The following is a 22,119-nucleotide window of genomic DNA, read 5'->3' as shown; positions in this document are numbered from 1 at the left end:
TTTAAAAACACATATTTAAAATAATTAAATCAAGCACTAAATTGCATATGATGTCATCTAACTGCAATTTAGTGAATTGATTACATGTCACTATTTACATGTTCTCTCTTACTTTAAAGTTCATTTATCTTTTAAAAGATTTGAGTGGCAAAGACCTACTTTTAAGTAGAATTTGATAATGCGGAACCGGAAGACGATATATTTTGTAGTGTAGATTGATCTGTTTTCTCAATTATCTGGAAATTGATATTTTCTTTTCTTGTTTTTTAAGACTAGTTCAAGCAAAAATTGTAAAAGCTTATAATATTAATATGTACTAAAAACAATGAGCAAAACTGTTTTCTCATCAAAAAGTTTTGATTTGTGTTTTCATAAAACTTGTTTAAGGAGAAAAATAGAGCAATTTGAATTATTTTCGTTAGAGAAAATAATTCAAATTGATCTATACTATATATTAAATAAATGCTTACAGAATATTTTATTTTAATACTGTTTTTATATATTGTAAATACATATTGAAAATAAAATATTATTAAAATACTTTTGTCTTCTCTAATATTTGAGAGTTTACAATAACTAGAATTTGTAAATACAAATTTTTAAATTATTTCAAAAATAAAGAAAAACATTTGTAATTTGATCGTATTTTGTTTACTGATTAATTCTGTTTAAATCTTCAATGTTAGAAAGTTGAAAGTATTTTAATAAATTTTATTTTAATATCATATTATTTATTTTGTAGAACATTATTTGAGCATTATATATTTGTTACAAGGAGTTCTAAAGATTATTTTCATATGCTATTGAATCTTATTAATTTGAAATTGACCAATTCAAATTATTAGATAATTTAAACCTGTACCCTTGAAATTTGTATTTAAATTAATGTTTAAACGATACAGTTAGTATATTTGTTTTAGGATAAATTTAAAGCAAGGTGCATCTTGTACTTCTAAAATAAACATCAAAAACAGTAAGTAGCACGTAAGCATCTCATTTATAGATAGTATGGCTTTCAGAGAATCTTTGAAAATTCATATTCTATTCGGATATGGAAATTGTCATATTTTACAGTTTTAGTGATTTTTACCTCTAGATAGTGGAGTTGTATGTATTTTGTTTAGACGTTTAAACAAGTTTTTAGTTAAAAACACAGCTTTTAACAAATTTCAGCAAAATTTTAATAATCAAAAGCAATTTTATTCAACTTTGATAGATCTGCTTCAATTGCTTACAACATATAAAAATAACAAATACATTCAATATCTGAGTGATTCAAAAATTAAAACCAAATCATAAAAGAACATATATGTTGTACATTCTTTTTGTGCAATAGAAACTGATGTAGAGGTACAGTACTGTGGAAGACTCCCAAGATCACACAACTAGTAATCAACTTATATAATCTGAAACATTTGGAATTCCTTGAAATTTGCAAAACAAATAAGTTGTAGGGGTGCATAACTTCCATGATACAGACTTATTGTTCACTGCATGAAAATTTGTATATTAGTTATAATTGTGAAAACTTTAACCTGCATAGTAAATTTGTTCTTTTTAAACATTGTAAGCAGCTGAAGCAGATCCATCAAAGAGATCAAAAATGCTTTTAATTATTAAGATTTTGCTGGAAATTGCTAAGGTGTTTATCTTTAGCTTAAAAAATTTGAGTGAATAGAAGTGTGGAAAAGAAAGTAAAGATAAAATATAATAATGCCAAAAAATATGGAATATAATAAACTTTAGAAACTTGCATAAAACTGCCTAATTTAATTTTTAAAAATAATTTAAATTTTTGATAATGTAAGCTTCCGTCATGTTCAAATTAAAAAGACTCAGCTGTATATTACAGTCAAATTCATACCAACAATGTACATCAATGTGATTATGCAGTATTAAAGATTTAGTAGTTATATCTATTTCGAGATGTTGCTGATGGTATGCAACACAAAATTCATATATAGTTTCTTTTTCTTTTAAATATTAAATGTTTATGTGAACACTGTGGTCATTATTTTAATCCTAAACAAAGTTAAATTATAAATATTTCTGTTGTATTTTATGCTTTAAATTGTTAAATATTGGTTTATTTAAACTACCATTATTTTAGATTTTGATTCAGCTGAACTGATGCAAGTCAGCTATAGCAAGTCTCTCTGTTTTGAGCAAAAGCTAAATTTATATGGTCACTATTGAATTTTCTTAGTGAAAAATGAATTTTTTTTTTTTTAATTTCTTAGAAAAATTCAATTATTATTGTGTATTTGGAAACTTTAAAATTGTGTNCCTCTAAAGAAAGGTTGTCTCTGCAATGGAAATAGTTGTTCCTGGTGATTAGACATGGCAAGTAAACTTGGACTCGTATCCAGATGAATTTTATATTTTATTAAAATGTAATTCTGCCAGCCCATTTCTACAAACAAATACCTTTCTATTGTTATCTGACTTGTTTTTCCCTTTTGTTTATGAATGAAGTATATTTCTTTAATACAAATCTGATTGACAGTTAGTGAATGACAGATTAAATGATATAAATATGAATTTTAATTTTGATTAAATAATCCTGATTATTTACAATACAGTACAGAATCCTATGCATACACACGAAGAATCCTAATACTTAATTTTTATGGAGCTGAGGTTTGAAATTTATAAGTTATGAACTAATAAATTTTTCTACTCCTCATTTTCATAACATTTATGTCATTTCTTTTTTTATAACTAAAATTAATACTGTAATACAGTGTTAAGTATTTATTATTACAATAAAATAATCATGAACATGTTTCATTAGTTTACTAAATTAAATTTATAATTTTTACATTTTTTTCTTTATCATTAATCTTCTTGCATTTAGAATTTAAAATTTATACCATTTTATCATACCTGGATACCAAAAACATATATACAAGGGAAGTTTTGGAGTCTGTGGTGTACAATAATTATTTTCTCTATAATGATGTTACATAAGAAAGAAAGGTATTCCAATTCTCCCTTATCAACAGTGCTAGCAGAAATAGTTATGAGGGCTTTAGAACAAAGGATCTACATGGTCCTTTGTCAGATTTCCTGTTCTCTATTTAAAGTATGTAGATGATATTTTAATTGTATGGAATGGCACCAGAAGTGAGTTATTACTCATTTTAAAGCTTTTAAATTTCATCTCTCTATAATTGTTATCATTATCATTTGTTAAAGGATAATGATAACAATTGTTCCATTTTGTTTTTAGACCTGTCTGTCAAAACGTTACCATCGTGGGTTAGTTATGTGTTCCACAAATTTATTAGAGAATCTTTACTTATTTTGCAGACTTCTTTTCAATCTACCTCTTATAAAAATGCAGCCATTTCTTAAGTAGGAATTAAGTAGGAATGTCTTAAGTAGTAGCTTTAAACCTGTTTGGAAGGAAGTGCAACTGTTATAGGCTTATACAGATCCCAGGTTAAGTTTTATTTGGGAGACAATATACATCTTGCATGGCAGTCCTTGCAATTCTCCACCCTTGACTATCCCTGAGCAATGGACAGGTCTTATTAGAGCACTAGAATAGGTTTTACACTATTGGCATAATTAGATTAAAAGGTTATATTCTCATTATGTTTGATTATATTTATTATTTTATATATTCAGTTTAATTTGTTTGTACTGTATATATTCTTATTTTGCATTCTTTTTATACAATTTATTTGTATTTAATTACTCAAAATTTGCCTTAATTTTAATTCACCTACTACATAAAAATCAAAAATTTATCACATTTAAATTTTTAAAATTTTTGCTTTTTGCTTCATTTGCATCACGTGATGATGGATTATGTTAATTATCAAAAGTGATTGTGATAAGATCTTGGAAAAACAAGAGTGTATCTTATGATTTAGTTGCAAGTTTTAATACTATAGGCAATTCATTCTGTATAGAATTTAAAAGCTATTCAATTTGGTAAAGATAGTTTTATTTTATTTTTCAGGAAAGATATTCTGAATTAGTTATTTAATATAAATATAGATTTATTTTAGTATATCAAGAAGGATACTCATGATTAAGCTGTCTAAATAATACAGTCTAATGACAGAAAAAATTATCCTTTTCAGTCCTCATAATGTGGATAGCTCCAAATATATCAAATGTTAAATTTGTTATGGGTTTGTTTGAACAGGATTTATTTTTCTTGGCACAATATTCTGACTTAGGTCAAATGTGTGTTGATGTAATTTGTATTTGTGCACTTCTGAGATTTATAAAAATAAATATAACTAAACTCTTTTTTATTTGTGCCGTTAAATCCAGAAAAAATTGTTAAGTGGACATATGTCGTTACTAATGCTATACAGACATAAAAAAGCAAATTTTATGCATAAAACAGCTCATGTCAACACAAAAAATAGATGGTTTATGACAATAAAATTTTATAATTTTGCCACAGTCATTTCTATTTTTCTTTAACAGCAATTTGATCAACAATTTTTGCTTCTAATCTTGTATGAAATTGTGAAAAATTCTTCCTTGTCATTGATTTTTCTTTCATTTATTCACTTGCTCATATGTGCTTAATCTTAGTCTTAGATAGTAGCAGATATATCAAGTTTCCTTAATATCAATAACATTTAAATTTCTTTAATATGGTAATCTTTAAAACATGCTTTCAAACTATTTATAATCTAGAAAGTTAACTAAAAATGAAAGAGAAATATTACCAATGATAAATAGAGTTGCCAGTTAAGTATTTTATTATAAATTTAATTAAATATATAAAGCTCTCCTACAAGTTAAAACTTCTTTAATCTTTCAACTCCCATAACTGCACACTGTTTATTATCTGAACATTTCATGCTTTCTTCAAAATATAAGAGAACACTCTCTCTGAAATTATATATATATATTCTGAATTTTGAAGCTTTCTTGAATTACTTGGATAATATGATTAGTGAAGTCAAATGATTAATAACTAGATACAAATCAGTTTGGCTAGAGGTAGCTAAAATGACATCTCTTGTTAAATTTAATAATTAGAATTAAATTAATTTTAAACTTAGAATATTCTGGAAGAAAAGAATCACTTGGAGTGGGACTCAAACTTGCAACTCCTGTTTATCATGCATATTGCTGCCAGTTACACTATCTTGACTGCCTTCTGATCTTCACTTTCAGAACTATTAAATAATTTAGATATAACCATACTTGCCACTTATGGCACCAACTGGAGATGGCTTATTGCCCAAGACCTCTATAGCACTCAGCCAACATATGCTTTAACCATGAAATGACATGTTATATATACAGGTATCCCTCGTACAACACAGTAGATACATTTTGAAAAAGTGCCGTGTTATGCAAATCCGTGCTTTACGAAACAAAGAACTAAATGCAAAAGGTAGGGTTCCATTCCAGAAGTTAACAAAAGTTTATTATTATTTTTTATAACTAAGAGAAATATGTTTATTAAAGCAATCAATACTTTATTTCCAATCAATAATTAATTAGCAAGCACAATTAAAAGTACTGTTAATATTAATTTTAGTTAAACGAGAGCATTCTCTTTTTCAAAGTGTCATCATCATCTCTGCTTTTTTGTTGATCTTGATCAGAAATATCAGCAATATCTTCATTTTTATCATAATTTTCTTCAGATGACAAAATAAAAAATATGTTATTAATCAATAATTTGTTCTAGCAGGTCATGTTTGTTCAGTCGCGTATCGAGCAATTTTTTTCCCACAATATGTGCTTGAATACCAAATTGTTCCAATTAGGAAAAGTTTGAGTATCGAGATAGCACTGTATTTTGTTTGTCATTTTTACAAATGATTACTTACAGTTGAAAAAAAAAGTTTAATAACACTTATCTAAACATGTTTAAATAAACTTTACTATATACAAAGATTAATCTATAAAAACAAAACATGGTGCCAGTCTTAACGGCTAAAGTCTCAAAGCAACAACAATGACACCTGATTGTCAGAATTTTTTTTCCCTTGCCCTAGCTTTTCTATCAGTTTCGATTAAAGTAAACCTGTAAGGCATAAAACAAATTGAAAATTTCAATATTCTAAAATCTATGGGCAAATTTAAGATGACATGCATGCTTACTTGAATAAAAAAAATATTGAATAATGAAGTTTACACTTAAAAGTTGTGAAATTTTATATGGGGGATATTCCAAATTTTCAAACCATGTTAAAGCAAAACTGTGTTGTAGAAGTTCTGTGTCATACTAGTGATACTTGTATGTAAATGTACACAGTAAACAACTACCTGATGTATTCACATTGCCAAACAATCTGCCTGATTAACTATTTAGAATAATAAGAAATTATATAAAAATGAGTTTGGCTAGAGATAGGTAGTTAAATCACCATCTCTTGATAATTTAATAATTACAAATGAATAGTTCTGGAAGTAAAGATGGACAGAAATCATGACAAATGTTTTTAAGAAATTATCATAAGTAATACAAGAATTAGAATGGAATATTTAAATTAATTAAATCCTAAATTTTTAGTTTTAAATCCAATATTGCATTTATAGAATTTAAAGTTTAACAAAAACAGTTTATATAATAAGAAGAAAGCCAATTTTTTTTTTATAACAACTTCATCAATTTGTATTTTAAATATTTTAATTAGTACTTTTAATAATGAAATAATAAGTTATGTATTTTGGATTATGATAAATTTTATTTAATGTTTCTGAAATGTAAGTTTCAATGAATTTAGATGATTTTCGTAAGCGAAATATTTATTCTGTGATTGAAGATTTTTCCATGAACACGAACATTGTTATTGAAAACAAAAATTATAAATTTAAATGATTAATATCTCAAATAAATTAAATTATTTTGTATGTCATAATCTCTTGGTAAGTAAATGAAATTAATATTTAAAAAAAATTTGGGTAAATTTCTTAGAGCAGGATTTCATCTCTTAAATTTCAAAAATTGCACATTTTAATTCTTATAAAATATTTTTGTTTTGGTTATTCTGAAGACAGGATTTATAGAATTAAAAATTTTGAATAAGATTTCTTATTGATTATTGGTATTTTTATATGGATTTATTTACATTTTTTTTCCGTATTTAAAATTTTAAAATTTACCATATATCTGCATTTCTGCAAAGTTTACTAAAATTTTCAAAATTAGATTTTGAGAAAAACTTTATGCAATTTAAATTTTCTAGACTTCTGAATAATTTATTTTCTTACATAATTTTTCTAAGCAAACATTGGAGGAAATTTATAAAATTAATGGAAATTAAATTCAAACTGTTAAACAAAATGAGATTTCACCAATAAACAGATTTGAATTTGATAAATTACTATTTTTTTTTCATGTAATTAAATTTTTCAAAGAACAGTTTGCTTTAAAATGTAAATAAGTTTAATTAAGTTCAAATATTTTTGAGTATCTTGTCCATCTTTAAGAAATTCCAACTTGTTTACAAAATTGAATTAAATTCAAAAGTTTATAACTCTGGCTTAAAATTAAGGAATTTTAAATATTATTAAGCATAAGCATAATCTAAACCTTAAAATTTCCTAATGAATTAACTTTGTTTTTTATTTATAACTTAAAAAATAATCGTCGTCATTGTTCGGAAATTTATCATCCTATTTAAATCCTTTAATGAGGTTAAATAAATGTTTTGTTGTTAAATTAGAGGAATGCTTTGTACTAGAGTTTGTAAAAAAAGATGAAAAAGTATTAAACCAAACATTTTGCTAGTATTAGAATTTCTACATAAAACAAAGCATTTGAAAGAAGGTATGGGTTATATGCTGATTTTAAATTCTAGTCACGAGTTAAAACAAAAGAACAATAATGATTTGAACAAATATTAAAATCATTGACTTGTGACAAAATTCTAAAAATAATTGATGATGCATTACAAAATTAAAATATTAAAACAATTGAAACTCGTGACCAAATCACGTTTAAAAGGTTACAACATTATGTATATAAACACCTCAAAACCCAATATTTTATAATTTCATTACAACATTACAAATTAAACATAAAATCTAAAACAAAAAAAAAGTTTTAACCCGTCTTTAGAATCTAGAATTTTGAAGATGGGATCAGTTATCTTGAAAAATATTTAAATCACAATAAACAGGTGAACTCTCTAACAGCATTTAGTGTATTTGTTTCTCTGTAATCTTTAATAATGTTTAATAATTGACTGTAAAAAACAAAATGTAAATGCATTGTTTTTTTAAAAACACATATTTAAAATAATTAAATCAAGCACTAAATTGCATATGATGTCATCTAACTGCAATTTAGTGAATTGATTACATGTCACTATTTACATGTTCTCTCTTACTTTAAAGTTCATTTATCTTTTAAAAGATTTGAGTGGCAAAGACCTACTTTTAAGTAGAATTTGATAATGCGGAACCGGAAGACGATATATTTTGTAGTGTAGATTGATCTGTTTTCTCAATTATCTGGAAATTGATATTTTCTTTTCTTGTTTTTTAAGACTAGTTCAAGCAAAAATTGTAAAAGCTTATAATATTAATATGTACTAAAAACAATGAGCAAAACTGTTTTCTCATCAAAAAGTTTTGATTTGTGTTTTCATAAAACTTGTTTAAGGAGAAAAATAGAGCAATTTGAATTATTTTCGTTAGAGAAAATAATTCAAATTGATCTATACTATATATTAAATAAATGCTTATAGAATATTTTATTTTAATACTGTTTTTATATATTGTAAATACATATTGAAAATAAAATATTATTAAAATACTTTTGTCTTCTCTAATATTTGAGAGTTTACAATAACTAGAATTTGTAAATACAAATTTTTAAATTATTTCAAAAATAAAGAAAAACATTTGTAATTTGATCGTATTTTGTTTACTGATTAATTCTGTTTAAATCTTCAATGTTAGAAAGTTGAAAGTATTTTAATAAATTTTATTTTAATATCATATTATTTATTTTGTAGAACATTATTTGAGCATTATATATTTGTTACAAGGAGTTCTAAAGATTATTTTCATATGCTATTGAATCTTATTAATTTGAAATTGACCAATTCAAATTATTAGATAATTTAAACCTGTACCCTTGAAATTTGTATTTAAATTAATGTTTAAACGATACAGTTAGTATATTTGTTTTAGGATAAATTTAAAGCAAGGTGCATCTTGTACTTCTAAAATAAACATCAAAAACAGTAAGTAGCACGTAAGCATCTCATTTATAGATAGTATGGCTTTCAGAGAATCTTTGAAAATTCATATTCTATTCGGATATGGAAATTGTCATATTTTACAGTTTTAGTGATTTTTACCTCTAGATAGTGGAGTTGTATGTATTTTGTTTAGACGTTTAAACAAGTTTTTAGTTAAAAACACAGCTTTTAACAAATTTCAGCAAAATTTTAATAATCAAAAGCAATTTTATTCAACTTTGATAGATCTGCTTCAATTGCTTACAACATATAAAAATAACAAATACATTCAATATCTGAGTGATTCAAAAATTAAAACCAAATCATAAAAGAACATATATGTTGTACATTCTTTTTGTGCAATAGAAACTGATGTAGAGGTACAGTACTGTGGAAGACTCCCAAGATCACACAACTAGTAATCAACTTATATAATCTGAAACATTTGGAATTCCTTGAAATTTGCAAAACAAATAAGTTGTAGGGGTGCATAACTTCCATGATACAGACTTATTGTTCACTGCATGAAAATTTGTATATTAGTTATAATTGTGAAAACTTTAACCTGCATAGTAAATTTGTTCTTTTTAAACATTGTAAGCAGCTGAAGCAGATCCATCAAAGAGATCAAAAATGCTTTTAATTATTAAGATTTTGCTGGAAATTGCTAAGGTGTTTATCTTTAGCTTAAAAAATTTGAGTGAATAGAAGTGTGGAAAAGAAAGTAAAGATAAAATATAATAATGCCAAAAAATATGGAATATAATAAACTTTAGAAACTTGCATAAAACTGCCTAATTTAATTTTTAAAAATAATTTAAATTTTTGATAATGTAAGCTTCCGTCATGTTCAAATTAAAAAGACTCAGCTGTATATTACAGTCAAATTCATACCAACAATGTACATCAATGTGATTATGCAGTATTAAAGATTTAGTAGTTATATCTATTTCGAGATGTTGCTGATGGTATGCAACACAAAATTCATATATAGTTTCTTTTTCTTTTAAATATTAAATGTTTATGTGAACACTGTGGTCATTATTTTAATCCTAAACAAAGTTAAATTATAAATATTTCTGTTGTATTTTATGCTTTAAATTGTTAAATATTGGTTTATTTAAACTACCATTATTTTAGATTTTGATTCAGCTGAACTGATGCAAGTCAGCTATAGCAAGTCTCTCTGTTTTGAGCAAAAGCTAAATTTATATGGTCACTATTGAATTTTCTTAGTGAAAAATGAATTTTTTTTTTTTAATTTCTTAGAAAAATTCAATTATTATTGTGTATTTGGAAACTTTAAAATTGTGTATATTTATTGAAATTATAATATTAGATGTATTTTTTTTTTTTCTCTTTCTCTCTCTCTTTTATCTCATAGGAGACAGGATTTTTATTTAGCAAGATTTAAAGAATGTTAGTTATTTTGGGTTGCAATCAAAATGTTTAAAATACTGGACAGATTTCAAGAAAACTTGGATGAAACCCATTGATGCTCTAAGAAAATTCTCAGATTAAGTTCAATTTGTAATTCTTTATGCATTATTTAATATGTTTTATTTTATATTTTTCCTTTGTTTCATCCAATTATAAACTGCAGAATTCAGGTTAGCTTTAAGAATTTAAATATAATAAAGCTTGATATTTTATTAACAATTAGATGGGTTGATTATTGCATGTATTCATGCTGCCATCTGTCTGTAATTTTAATGATTAAATAATTCATTATTTAATTAATTTTGAAATATCATTCCTTTTTCTTATATTGTTAAATGTATTGGTGTTTAAACTCATTAAGACTATATACATTTTAAAAATAGCTCACACAACTGACAATGTACAGTTTTAAAAAATATATTTAATGAGTACTTTCACTTGTTATACTCAAACTTTGTCAGAAGAACATTTAAAAGGAAAAGATTTGTTGTTGTTTTTAAATGTTTTATGACAAAGTTTGAGTGTAACAAGTGAAAGTACTCATTAAATATATTTTTTAAATTGTGTATTATTGTTTGTGTGAACTATTTTTGGACTTTCTCATGTATCTTAGATGCATTCATATTGTCAGAATAGTGTGCATTTTTTTTTTTCACAAAATTTGATGTCATTCTGACACCTTCTGCTTACAAAAAAGATAGGAATAATGTCAAACTGACATGAAGGTGTATACTATTTTGACAAAAATGAATGATCCTCTTATTAATTAGTAAAAGTGTAGATGGCATACATGACAATGTACAGTACTTGTATGACTTGGAAATCAAACCAGCCATTTTTATAAGTGAATCATTTTTTTCATTTTATTGTAATCCTCACAAGTCTTGAATTTTTATTTATAGATTTGCAATATATTTTTTTTATATAACATAATTATACTATTGAAAATCAGTTTTTTATAAATTTTCAAGTTAGAAGACCATTCAACAGAGTGGTCTTCTAAGAGAGCATTACTTTGACATGCCATAGATAGAATTACAGTTATAGGTTTGCCAGTTTATGATTAAAATTGTTAATTTAAGTAAGAGATAATTAAAAATGAAAGATTTTTGGATGGTAACTAAATAAGGTTTCTTTTAGTAAATCTATGATAATTTGTGACAATTTTTCTTGTATATTCATTTTTAATTCTTTTTGTTTGTTGTTATTCATTGTATTTTTAACAGGAAGCATTATTAATGATCATCCAATGTATTATTAGTGATCAATAACAGAAAACAGAATGATGCAGATCTTTTTGTCATCTGCTGCTGTATTGATCTATTGAATAATGTATTCTATTTCAGATTTCAATCCTCTATCAATATCATTGCTATTCTCTAATTTTTATATTTTTGTCAATATTATGATACTTACAGCTGATTATCATTTATTGTTAACAGTTAATCTATATAAATTTCTATAATTAAATCTAGAACTGAATATATCTCACCTGACTTTCTATAACAATGTTTTTTCTACAATTGATAATGCTATATTAATGTATTTTTAATATTAATGTAATGTAATGTAATGGATAATCTTCCATGGTGTATATACACTGTAGAAAATTGCTAGAGACTTTACATGAAGAAATCTGTCAATATTTTATAAAGAGTTTACCTTGTTACCATAATTTCCATCCTGTAATCTATAACAATGTATAATTCATAGGAAAAAAGCTTTTTATTGACAAAAAATTTATTGTCAAATAAATTTTACAAGTTTGCATCATTATTTATTTATTTTCTTGACATATCAGCAATGAAATAATGCAATTTGTAAGAGTATTTATTAATTAAAAAGAAATATTTCTAAATGTTTAATAAAATACTTAATACTATTAAGTATTCTATTATCAGACACTCTAACATTATATACTTTCTTTTACTTTTGGATATGTCAGTGAAACAAACTTTCTCTATATAACTGTCAAAAAGATGAGTCATGTCATGTCTTGAAGACTTTAGTCTTCTTGGTTAAGGTGTCAAGATAATATGCTATTGAACATTACTGATTATTAAAGCTAAAACATTTTAAGCTAAGCTTAAAATAACAAGAGATTGTCTTAGAGGTGTTTATTAATGGATGGACAAATACATGAATAACACTAATATTTCATCCACAAGTAGAAGTAAATGGGTTTTTTGGCATCTTTGACTTCTGTAGCTACCTGACATGTAAACAACAGCAAGACAGAATCATATTTTATCATGTTAAGAAGACTTTTTGATATAACAAAACATAAAATGATTTTAGACCAATTTTTAATTTTGTGGAAAAATTGTCACAAAATTATACACAACAACCTATAATTTGCACCTTGAAAATTGGAAGATTTTTAACATATTTGTAGATTATAGGCAGGCAATTATAATAATAATCATTATCATGATTAGCATTTTAAATAGCTCTTTTAATTAGCTCCTTTAATTGTAGCATTGCTTTTAAAAGACTTGTTAGTAATTCTTACTTTATCATCATTATGTTTAATGCAGTATATTAAACATATATAAACTGCATGTGGAAGTTTGTTCACTTAAGTGTATAAAATTATTGGTTTTTCATTTGCACCTTTAAGCACTCAAAAACTTGCCTAGAGTTTATTTTTTGTAAAATAAATTATCTACTACAAAAATAAATAAATTAATTAAAATTTGTACTTTTTATTAATACAAAATAATATAAAATGCAAAATTAATATAAAAGTATTAATATAGAAAAATAAGATAATGATAATACAGTAGAACCTCGAAAACTCGGCCTAATGTGGACCAAAGGGTGGCCGAGTTTGTGAAAATGCCGGATTATCGGGAATGGGGTTAAAAAAAAATAAGTACGAGTGTTTCCTAAGAAAGTACTGTACTTGTATGTATTGTTTACTTGAGAATATAACAGAGAATAAACTGCCCAAATACCCTTAAACAAAGGAAAAGTACGTCCTTTATGAAGGCATAGAGCCTTTACTACATGAAAATGAAAATTAATGAATACACTGTGTACAGTAATTTACCTGATAAGACAGACCTCAGAAAAATACTTTATGAGAGCTTTTATACTTTTAAAGCTGTCTATAATGAAAATTAATTAACTAAGGATTTTTTTGCCCTGCCAGGGTGTGGCCGAGTTATCCAGAGTGCCGGGTTATCGAGAGCCGAGTTTTCGAGGTTCTACTGTACTGGATTAACTTTTGGCTAGAACCTAGCTAATTAATGCAATAAATATTACATACCAAAGGTAGACTTGAGCTGGACTTGAAGCTACATTTGTCTACCTTGCACATCTGCTGCCAATTACACTACTGGACTTCTCAGGTCACTTGTTTTGCTGATTGGGAATGGCCCTCTAATTGCTCCGTTTATCTGCCACTGTAATTTGGTTATTAGAATAATTTAGACTTGGTTATCTAAGTGTAAAAATAAAATTATAATAAAAATTTATATTATTGTAAAGAATTTTCAACATCAATGAGTTAACATAACATTGAATATTCAGTGATATTTTGTAATTTAATTAAGGAGGTTTTCAAATTTCTGTGTGGGGAAAAAATATGAAATATCATCTAAATTTAAGACGCGTGTCAATTTTGATGTATTAAGTTAAAAAAAATATTTAAAATAAACCTAAATTAATTATAAAAGAAAAGTTATAAGAAGCATAATTATAAGTGAAATTTATCAAAAATATATTAATCTTGTTATAATGAACTTCTCAGAATTACAAACAGATTTTTACTATTCTAACAGGAAAGTGCAATGATATCTTTCAGTTTTATGAACATATTTATAATGAACTTTTCGTTTAATGTTCTATTTTTGTCTATTCTGCTGAGATAGAACTCTTAAAATTTTAAACTTTAACAATTATGTTGCAACTTATTTTCCTTTTTTTGCTATTGTATTCCAACTGGTAAACAACTATCCAAGGGAGAGGAGCAAGCTTGGAAGCAACTAATGAGTTGCAAGTATACTAACCTCAACAAGAGCCACAAGTTGTTATAGATACAGATGTAAGGATGGTTGTTTGTGCTTATTTTAATTTTGTCATTGTACTGCAATTTGAAAAAAAATTGTAGACCTATATATTACCACCATTATCCATCTGTCCGTCTTTCCTTAATCTCAAGAATGGAGTTAGATAGATGAAAGCCAAAACTATGGAAAGCTTAGAGCAGGAGGCCTTGATTAACTATATATGAACTTCTGATTTGCATCAGAAGTCATGTTATTTTAATTCAAAAATTTTCCCCTGAAAGGAGTTATATAAATGACTGTCATACCTCTGTTGTTATCAAGAAAAGTGTGGTATATAGGGGCAAGACATTACTAAAATTGAGAGCATATATTGTATTTTAAATTAAATAAATTAAAAATTACAGTCATTTGCTTAATTACCTTATTCTTCATTTAAGGCTTGAGGATAAGATGGCTCAAAGTGACATTCAGGGGAGAGATATATTAGAGGGCTCCTTCTGGTCCTCCCTCTGGAATACTGTAGGAAACCAAAATGTAGAAAGAATATGATTTTGAGGTGAATTAAATTGCGAAATTCAGAACTGAATTACTTTATTTATGTGAAATAAGTAAAAAAAAAAAAAAAGAGATAAGTAACATATAGAAATAGCATCATTGTTTTCTATGACAATTTAATATTTAATCATTTGTTTGATAATTTATACATTTTTATTACAAACTTTCAGTTTAATAAATGTTTCTGAGTCCCCCTCAAGTTTGTTATATTGTACTGCAGTGAAAAAAATCAAAAATGCAAGATGTGCAGAAATTATGTAATGATATATCAAACATGTTCTGGACAAGAGTAGAGATGGAAAGTTATTGGAAGAATGGAAACAGATGAAGGCATTCAAAAATAGAAAGATTTATGGTTGTATCTGAAAATGTAATAACAAAGTTCTGGAGACGATTTCTGAAAATTGACATTTGATACACACAGGATGTTTCAAGATCATAAAGAAGCCATAAATGAGGATGATCTGTATCTTAACTGACAAGTAGAACAGATTCTGCTTGCATGCCAACTTGTCAATGAGCTATTATCAAAAGGAAACACAATGTATTTGATTATCAAATTTTAACCTTTATGAAAAGATTATATATTAGAAGATCAACATATGTCACATTCATCAGCATAAAGTAGTTAATTGTATTGATTCTTATGTAAACTATAATACAGTATATACAAAACCCAAGTTTCATCAACAAATACAACTGTAAACTGAGTTATCTTTTTAATCTTCTTGATTTAAACTAGATAAATATGGAATACAGACAACTTTTACTAAAACCTGATACATTGCAATAATGCACCATCAACTGCCATTTGCATCAATTGCATGATTTAATGCACCATCAACTGCCAAATGGCAGTTGATGGTGCTTTAAATCATGGAACATTATAAACTTGATTTAAATTCATAACATTAGTATAAATCTTCATCAAAGAATCAAAGTGTATTGTTGAATTGATATAATATGGAGTCATTATTTATTTCTATTGAATATTAATTCGAATAGATTTTGTAGAATCTTTATCAAATGCAAAAACTAAGGATCTTCACCTTTCTTGTGGAAAATGGGTGTATATGAAATTGACTGAAAATGAAATATTTTGTAGTTAATGAGAGCCTGATTAAAAGTTTCAATGGTCAGACTGTTTTTTGTTATGTGCTCTCAAAGTGTACAATTCACATAATTTTGATTGTTACCATGAAATCAGAAGATTAAACTACTTAAACAATAAATTGACACACAACTGTTTTTCCAGAAAATAAACAATCAGCATCATATGTGTTATGAATTATTCAGGATCTGTTCTCAGCATCATATGGGATTAATGACATGGATGTAATGGAAGTCTAATCCTGTTGGAGTAGTTGTTTAATGTGCGTCTCCTTGCCATTCACTTTAGGATGTTTATATTTTTGTTTGTGTTAAAGTATTAATGATAATACATAATCCATGGTTTGTTATTTCCTCATTTTACAAACACCAAACTCTTTCCCTTGTGAATTGCACACTAAGAACCTGTAATAAAAAAGGTCCAGTTTCAAGCCATCTGACTATTGGGAAAATTTTGAACAAGACCTCATAAATTACATATTTTATTTTTATTCAATTTCACCTAAACTCATTTTTCCATAAGAAAGGTGTGGGGTTCTTCATAAATTTTTAATAAAATAAAATGCATTAAAATTTGAAATTGTAAAAACATTTGTTTATAAATTTTTAAGTTTTCTAAAANTCAAAATTAGATTTTGAGAAAAACTTTATGCAATTTAAATTTTCTAGACTTCTGAATAATTTATTTTCTTACATAATTTTTCTAAGCAAACATTGGAGGAAATTTATAAAATTAATGGAAATTAAATTCAAACTGTTAAACAAAATGAGATTTCACCAATAAACAGATTTGAATTTGATAAATTACTATTTTTTTTTCATGTAATTAAATTTTTCAAAGAACAGTTTGCTTTAAAATGTAAATAAGTTTAATTAAGTTCAAATATTTTTGAGTATCTTGTCCATCTTTAAGAAATTCCAACTTGTTTACAAAATTGAATTAAATTCAAAAGTTTATAACTCTGGCTTAAAATTAAGGAATTTTAAATATTATTAAGCATAAGCATAATCTAAACCTTAAAATTTCCTAATGAATTAACTTTGTTTTTTATTTATAACTTAAAAAATAATCGTCGTCATTGTTCGGAAATTTATCATCCTATTTAAATCCTTTAATGAGGTTAAATAAATGTTTTGTTGTTAAATTAGAGGAATGCTTTGTACTAGAGTTTGTAAAAAAAGATGAAAAAGTATTAAACCAAACATTTTGCTAGTATTAGAATTTCTACATAAAACAAAGCATTTGAAAGAAGGTATGGGTTATATGCTGATTTTAAATTCTAGTCACGAGTTAAAACAAAAGAACAATAATGATTTGAACAAATATTAAAATCATTGACTTGTGACAAAATTCTAAAAATAATTGATGATGCATTACAAAATTAAAATATTAAAACAATTGAAACTCGTGACCAAATCACGTTTAAAAGGTTACAACATTATGTATATAAACACCTCAAAACCCAATATTTTATAATTTCATTACAACATTACAAATTAAACATAAAATCTAAAACAAAAAAAAAGTTTTAACCCGTCTTTAGAATCTAGAATTTTGAAGATGGGATCAGTTATCTTGAAAAATATTTAAATCACAATAAACAGGTGAACTCTCTAACAGCATTTAGTGTATTTGTTTCTCTGTAATCTTTAATAATGTTTAATAATTGACTGTAAAAAACAAAATGTAAATGCATTGTTTTTTTAAAAACACATATTTAAAATAATTAAATCAAGCACTAAATTGCATATGATGTCATCTAACTGCAATTTAGTGAATTGATTACATGTCACTATTTACATGTTCTCTCTTACTTTAAAGTTCATTTATCTTTTAAAAGATTTGAGTGGCAAAGACCTACTTTTAAGTAGAATTTGATAATGCGGAACCGGAAGACGATATATTTTGTAGTGTAGATTGATCTGTTTTCTCAATTATCTGGAAATTGATATTTTCTTTTCTTGTTTTTTAAGACTAGTTCAAGCAAAAATTGTAAAAGCTTATAATATTAATATGTACTAAAAACAATGAGCAAAACTGTTTTCTCATCAAAAAGTTTTGATTTGTGTTTTCATAAAACTTGTTTAAGGAGAAAAATAGAGCAATTTGAATTATTTTCGTTAGAGAAAATAATTCAAATTGATCTATACTATATATTAAATAAATGCTTATAGAATATTTTATTTTAATACTGTTTTTATATATTGTAAATACATATTGAAAATAAAATATTATTAAAATACTTTTGTCTTCTCTAATATTTGAGAGTTTACAATAACTAGAATTTGTAAATACAAATTTTTAAATTATTTCAAAAATAAAGAAAAACATTTGTAATTTGATCGTATTTTGTTTACTGATTAATTCTGTTTAAATCTTCAATGTTAGAAAGTTGAAAGTATTTTAATAAATTTTATTTTAATATCATATTATTTATTTTGTAGAACATTATTTGAGCATTATATATTTGTTACAAGGAGTTCTAAAGATTATTTTCATATGCTATTGAATCTTATTAATTTGAAATTGACCAATTCAAATTATTAGATAATTTAAACCTGTACCCTTGAAATTTGTATTTAAATTAATGTTTAAACGATACAGTTAGTATATTTGTTTTAGGATAAATTTAAAGCAAGGTGCATCTTGTACTTCTAAAATAAACATCAAAAACAGTAAGTAGCACGTAAGCATCTCATTTATAGATAGTATGGCTTTCAGAGAATCTTTGAAAATTCATATTCTATTCGGATATGGAAATTGTCATATTTTACAGTTTTAGTGATTTTTACCTCTAGATAGTGGAGTTGTATGTATTTTGTTTAGACGTTTAAACAAGTTTTTAGTTAAAAACACAGCTTTTAACAAATTTCAGCAAAATTTTAATAATCAAAAGCAATTTTATTCAACTTTGATAGATCTGCTTCAATTGCTTACAACATATAAAAATAACAAATACATTCAATATCTGAGTGATTCAAAAATTAAAACCAAATCATAAAAGAACATATATGTTGTACATTCTTTTTGTGCAATAGAAACTGATGTAGAGGTACAGTACTGTGGAAGACTCCCAAGATCACACAACTAGTAATCAACTTATATAATCTGAAACATTTGGAATTCCTTGAAATTTGCAAAACAAATAAGTTGTAGGGGTGCATAACTTCCATGATACAGACTTATTGTTCACTGCATGAAAATTTGTATATTAGTTATAATTGTGAAAACTTTAACCTGCATAGTAAATTTGTTCTTTTTAAACATTGTAAGCAGCTGAAGCAGATCCATCAAAGAGATCAAAAATGCTTTTAATTATTAAGATTTTGCTGGAAATTGCTAAGGTGTTTATCTTTAGCTTAAAAAATTTGAGTGAATAGAAGTGTGGAAAAGAAAGTAAAGATAAAATATAATAATGCCAAAAAATATGGAATATAATAAACTTTAGAAACTTGCATAAAACTGCCTAATTTAATTTTTAAAAATAATTTAAATTTTTGATAATGTAAGCTTCCGTCATGTTCAAATTAAAAAGACTCAGCTGTATATTACAGTCAAATTCATACCAACAATGTACATCAATGTGATTATGCAGTATTAAAGATTTAGTAGTTATATCTATTTCGAGATGTTGCTGATGGTATGCAACACAAAATTCATATATAGTTTCTTTTTCTTTTAAATATTAAATGTTTATGTGAACACTGTGGTCATTATTTTAATCCTAAACAAAGTTAAATTATAAATATTTCTGTTGTATTTTATGCTTTAAATTGTTAAATATTGGTTTATTTAAACTACCATTATTTTAGATTTTGATTCAGCTGAACTGATGCAAGTCAGCTATAGCAAGTCTCTCTGTTTTGAGCAAAAGCTAAATTTATATGGTCACTATTGAATTTTCTTAGTGAAAAATGAATTTTTTTTTTTTTAATTTCTTAGAAAAATTCAATTATTATTGTGTATTTGGAAACTTTAAAATTGTGTATATTTATTGAAATTATAATATTAGATGTATTTTTTTTTTTCTCTTTCTCTCTCTCTCTCTCTCTTTCCTTCCTCTTTTCCTTCCCATCTACTAACCTTCCTCACCAACTGTCGTTTGAAAAATGACTCCGTCTGTTTGTATGGTAGAGTAAGGGTATCTTAGTTTGGCGAGGGTAGAGTTCGCACACCTTCTTAGAGGTCTGCTGTCAGGACAGAATCAATTTCACGTGCCATCGGTCACGTGGGGAAAGTGTAAGGTTGCTATGACGACACAAAATTGACAAACTCCGTAGCTGAGCCCTTCTCCTGCCGAGTTTTGTCCCGAGTCTATTACAAGCTCGCTTTAGAAGTTTGAGTATCTTTCCTTCGAGTGTTTGTCGACGATAAGGCTCTTTCCGATGCACGCGAGTTCTTCAACTCCCTTTCTATTCCACTTTTTTTCTTTTTTTTCCTTTGACGTCACTCAGATTAAATTCACTTAGAGGAAACCCGAAAAAAACTTTTCGTCGATAACTTCAATAACGCGGAAATGGTTTATTTTCAGCCTAAACCGAATTTGAAGAAGTTTCTGTTCTGTGTTATACTTGCTCAAGGAGTTAATTTCCACAGTTCTAATTTAAAGGGAATATTTTCTCAAATTATTTCCACTTGATGGTTATATTTTCTTTATCATTTAATTCCAGTGATTAATTTCAGATTGCTTTTACGCTTCGAGTGATGTCCTGCCGAATTGCTCTTTTAATAATCGACTAGGAATGGAGTCGGAAAAAATTATTTTCAACTCTTAATTGCGTCCTTAACCAGAAATTCTATCATTCGTTGCCCGATTAAATTTCTTGGGGCCTTCCTTCCGGGTTTAGGAAATGCGTGGATAATTCATTCCATATGTTTGTCTCCAATTTTGACTTCATCAGCATTTTCCTAAACTAGAAATATCTCTATTTGCAAAATTCTTTTAACAATTATCTAACTTTTTCTTTTCTCTTTTTTTTATAGTTGCTGGAAGTAAAGTACGATAATTTTGGACCTACTCATCTGATCCCGTTAAGGCAAGGAAATTTTTATCCCCATCATCCTCATACTCATCATCATCATTCCGAACAACGAGGAAGATCTAAGAAGAATAAAGATCACTTTAATCCTATCTACGAAGAAGTGTCTGGTGGTTCCGAAGAAAGAGCAGACATTCGTAGCTATAATTCGGACGTGGAAGATAGCGAAGCCGAAGGGAGAACTATGGACAGTGAGGATGACTTTGCGGAAGACGAACTAAGTTTAGCGAGAGAAGATGGTAGCAGACCTTGTTCTGGAACTAGCAGTATTAGGGGATCTACTGGTGGAGATCTGTGCAGGGATGTGGGGTCAAGTGATGGAGAAGGAGGTGCCAGCGAAGACGGAGGAGCAGTGAGAGGATCCAGAGGTCTGTACAGAAGTAATTCGGGTCACGATACGTGTAAACACACGCAGTCTCTAGAAAGAAATAAAGATGGGCATTCGAGTGACAGCTTTCAAGCCAAACAAAATTATTATATGAGTAAAGGGATGTTGGGACCAGATTTAGCTTATCCCGACTTTGACAGAACGTCCAATGTACCATCTAGGATGTGCCATCCAGAAGAAGAAATGACTAATCCTTTGGACATTTCGGACCATCCAAATTCATATCCACAGCCTACCAATTCAAATCTGTCCCCAGTTTCTCCTCTCGGTGGATATACAAGAAATTCTCCTCCTCCCCCTCCATATGTTCCGGGATTGACGTCACCAAGGCTATCTTCTCAGCCGTCCCGACGCAGACCTGTGCCACAATTTAGTACATTCCACCCAAAAC

General features: G+C 26.6%; 1 protein-coding gene and 1 long non-coding RNA gene across 2 annotated transcripts in view; one reads left to right on the top strand and one right to left on the bottom strand.

The window, feature by feature from the left end:
* The window catches only part of LOC111618627, a 42,140-nt gene extending 26,795 nt beyond the window's left edge, over positions 1-15,345 (bottom strand). The window contains exons 1-2 of the long non-coding RNA XR_002755601.1: positions 15,056-15,345; positions 13,894-14,029 (exon numbers count right to left, since the gene is read on the bottom strand). This is a non-coding gene — a long non-coding RNA (uncharacterized LOC111618627). The remainder of the gene's footprint in view (positions 1-13,893; positions 14,030-15,055) is intronic.
* The window catches only part of LOC111618625 (protein BCL9 homolog), a 208,512-nt gene that overhangs the window by 38,151 nt on the left and 148,242 nt on the right, over positions 1-22,119 (top strand). The gene's annotated exons all lie outside the window — the stretch shown is intronic.

Source organism: Centruroides sculpturatus, unplaced genomic scaffold, assembly GCF_000671375.1.
Source record: "Centruroides sculpturatus isolate CEXI.00-Female unplaced genomic scaffold, Cexi_2.0 scaffold94, whole genome shotgun sequence".
Taxonomy (NCBI): domain Eukaryota; kingdom Metazoa; phylum Arthropoda; class Arachnida; order Scorpiones; family Buthidae; genus Centruroides; species Centruroides sculpturatus.
Note: the sequence above shows the minus strand (reverse complement) of the source record. Positions and strands in the feature narration are given on the sequence as shown.